The sequence below is a fragment of the Nicotiana tabacum genome, unplaced genomic scaffold, assembly GCF_000715075.1.
Source record: "Nicotiana tabacum cultivar K326 unplaced genomic scaffold, ASM71507v2 Un00046, whole genome shotgun sequence".
NCBI lineage: Eukaryota > Viridiplantae > Streptophyta > Magnoliopsida > Solanales > Solanaceae > Nicotiana > Nicotiana tabacum.
The window spans coordinates 25,715-29,833 of record NW_027438284.1 but is presented as its reverse complement, the minus strand read 5'-3'; positions in this window follow the sequence as shown (position 1 = coordinate 29,833).

Sequence of the window (4,119 nt, the reverse complement as noted above, 5' to 3'; positions counted from 1 at the left end):
GTTTTTGGTGACTTCCATGGCGGTGCATCTTGCTGCCATCATCAATCCTTTGTTTTCCTGCAGCAGACAAAAGGATTTAATCAGTTTTAATCGTGGTGGTAGAGGGTGCCTTTCTGGAGAGCCGTTTTTCTCTCTTCCCCCTTTCTTGCTCTTTGTCCCCATAATTTGTTGGCGGGCAAAGTTGCCTGTTGGGGGTCTCTAGCCTGCTGGGGATTGGTTTTCAATTTATCCCCTTTTCTGCTTTCTCTTTAAACACATGATGTGGGAGTCTGCTTCTAACTCCCGGAACCACTCCCTTTTGGAGCTTACTTCTTCCAAAATTTCCGGGCACAATCACTGCATTTCCTGGGACCGGCCTTTAAGACTGTTTGTATTATCCTGCATTGGGATGAATTCCCCTTCGGTTTCTGGTAGTAAGCTTTGAAAAATCCTTTCAAGACACATTTTAGGAAAAGAAATAAAAGATACGGAAAGGAGAAAATCTTTCTGAACCAATATTTTTGTGGGAGGAGACAATCAAAAGAACTTATCTGGAGGACATGACTGGTCCCCGTGATCATGACGTGCACCATAGATTCCCGACCCAGTCTATTTGTATCAATCGATTTGCCGGATGGTCTGACTTGCTGGGGATGATAAATGACTGTCCATGCTGTTGTAAATGTGGTAGCTTTTGTTGATTCGTCTTGTCGCCTCATAGTGCCCTTCGAGGGGTTTTCACTAATGAGACTCTCTCTTTTCTCTCATCTCCCGGCGCCTTATGGTGCCTGTGAAGGTTTTCACCAATAAGACTCTCTCATTTCATATCCCTCATCTTACATCGCCTCTCGGTGCCTGTGAAGATTTTCACCGATAAGACTCTCTCATTTTATTTCTTTCGAGGATCCGGGGTGTTGTAGATACGACCCTCTCTTCTGGAGATTCTTTTGACTATCAACCCATTCCCAGTCTTAACGATCCTCTTCTTTGCTGGGGATCAGTGCATTATTCTCGGCCTTATTTGCCGGATTTGGCATCTCTCGAACATTGATCGGGAGGTCTTTTGGATGTTGATGTTTGTTTTGGTGTGGGATTGAGGAAAGGCTACAAAAATGAAAACAATTTGAAGGGTGATGTGCTACAACTTTTGGAATCAAACCTTTGTTGCAACTTAAAACATAACCTCTGCCCCAGTTTTCTTGCTTGGGGAATTTATTTTTTATGCTTATGTTGAGCTATGTGCGTTACGCACATTGTGCCTATTATGCACACTATGTACATTATGCATCCTATATTTGCTATGATGCATACTATGACCGAGCCGTGAGGCGCCTACGTATCCTCTTTGAGGAATCAGGTCAAACGTAGTTCCCACGGTTTTGTATTTCTTATGATTTTATCTTCTTCTCTTTTTTTCTTTTCCTTCTTTTCATTTTCTTTCTCTTTTCTTTTTTTCTCTCTTTTTTCATGTCTTTTCCATTAGTGATTCCAAAAGAGGGGTATGAAAGAATTACTTAGGCTCAAAGGGGGAAGCAAGGGTTAAAAGTGTTTGGATAGAAGAAAGAATTGCCTCCGTCATCTCATTATTCAACAAATGCCAAATACAAACAAATAAACCAAAATTGCCGTAATTAAAGAAATTACGCATAATATCTCTTGACTGCATCTGAATTGATAGCCATGTCGACACATCTACCCTCGACATCTGTCAAACACAAAGCACCGTTGGACAATACTCTGGTCACGATATAAGGCCCTTGCCAATTTGGGGCGAATTTGCCTTTTGCCTCGACCTGATGTGGGAGGATCTTCTTCAATACCTGCTGCCCTACCTCAAACTTCCTGGGGCGCACCTTCTTATTATATGTTCTCGCCATTCTCTTCTGGTACAGCTGACCATGGCACACTGCTGCCAATCTTTTCTCATCTATCAGGCTCAACTGTTCCAATCGAGCTTTGACCCATTCATCATCATCAATCCCGGCTTCAGCGACAATTCGGAGGGACGGAATTTCGACTTCCGCTGGTATTACGGCCTCAGTTCCGTACACCAACAAATAAGGAGTTGTGCCTATGGAAGTTCGGACCGTAGTGCGGTAACCCAACAAAGCAAAGGGTAATCTCTCGTGCCATTGTCTGGACCCTTCCACCATTTTTCGCAGTATCTTCTTGATATTCTTATTGGCTGCTTCGACTGCTCCATTCGCCTTGGGACGATATGGGGTGGAATTGCGGTGTGTAATCTTAAATTGTTGGCATACCTCTCTCATCAAGCTGCTATTAAGATTCGCACCGTTATCCGTGATGATCACTTTTGGGATCCCAAATCTACAGATGATATGGGAGTGAACAAAGTCCACCACTGCCTTCTTAGTTACTGATTTGAAGGTTTTAGCCTCAACCCATTTGGTGAAGTAATCAATGGTCACTAGAATGAACCTATGACCGTTGGACGCTGCTGGCTCGATGGGCCCAATGACATCCATGCCCCATGCTACAAACGGCCAGGGTGCTGACATCGTATGTAACTCTGTTGGCGGAGAGTGAATCAAGTCTCCATGTATCTGGCACTGATGGCATTTCCTCACGAAAGTGATACAGTCGTGTTCCATGGTGAGCCAATAATACCCTGTTCGAAGGATTTTTCTTGCCAATACATATCCACTCATGTGTGGCCCACAAACTCCAGCATGTACTTCTGCCATAACCGTCGTTGCCTTCCTGGCATCTATGCATCTCAACAATCCCAGATCCGGGGTTCTTTTGTACAATATTCCCCCACTGAGGAAGAAACCATTCGACAAACGCCGGAGGGCTCTTTTTGGTCTCCAGAGGTATGTTCTGGATATATCCCCATCCTGAGGTATTCCTTGATATCATGAAACCAGGGTTCGCCATCTGCTTCTTCTTCTATGGTATTGCAGTAGGCGTGCTGATCACGGACCTGGATGTGTAGAGGATCAACATACATTTTGTCAGGGTGGTGCAGCATTGATGCCAAGGTGGCCAAGGCATCCGCAACCTCATTGTGAACTCTCGGGATGTGTTTGAACTTTACCGATCGAAATTGCTTGCTCAGATCATGCAAGCATTGTCGGTATGGTATGAGCTTTAGATCTCGTGTTTCCCATTCACCCTGAATTTGATGTACCAAGAGGTCCGAGTCTCCCATGACCAAGACGTCCCGGACATCCATGTCAGCGGCCAGGCGCAGACCCAGAATGCAAGCCTCATATTCGGCCATATTGTTGGTGCAATAGAAACGTAGTTGAGCCGTAACAGGATAATGCCGTCCTGTTCCAGAAATGAGTACTGCTCCTATTCCAACCCCTTTTGCGTTCGCAGCTCCATCGAAGAAAAGCTTCCAACCCGGTTCCTCAGGTAATTCCAACTCATTCGTATGCATCACCTCTTCGTCAGGAAAGTACGTTCTTAAGTGCTCGTATTTTTCATCAATGGGATTCTCTGCCAAATGGTCTGCCAGTGCCTGGGCTTTCATGGCCGTCCTTGTTACGTAGACGATATCAAATTCTGTGAGCAGAATTTGCCATTTTGCCAACCTTCCCGTGGGCATAGGTTTCTGAAAGATATACTTTAATGGGTCCAAACGGGATATGAGATAAGTAGTATATGAAGACAGGTAGTTCTTCAACTTCTGAGCTACCCAAGTTAGGGCGCAGCATGTTTTCTCGAGTTGAGTGTACTTGACCTCATGTACTGTGAATTTCTTGCTAAGATAGTAGATGGCCTGCTCCTTCCTTCCTGTGTCATCATGTTGTCCCAGTATACAACCAAATGAATTTTCCAAGACCGTCAGGTAAAGGATTAGGGGTTTCCCGGGCTTAGGCGGGACCAATACGGGTGGATTAGACAGATACCCTTTGATTTGGTCGAAGGCCTCCTGACACTCTGCTGTCCAACCTACCGCGGCATCCTTTCTCAGCAACCGAAATATGGGCTCGCAAGTTGCTGTGAGTTGAGCGATGAACCTGCTGATGTAATTGAGTCTGCCCAGCAAACTCATTACCTCTGTTTTGTTCCTTGGCGGTGGCAAATCTCGGATGGATTCAATTTTGGATGGGTCTAATTCAATCCCCCGTCGACTGACGATGAATCCTAGCAGCTTTCCTGATGGAACCC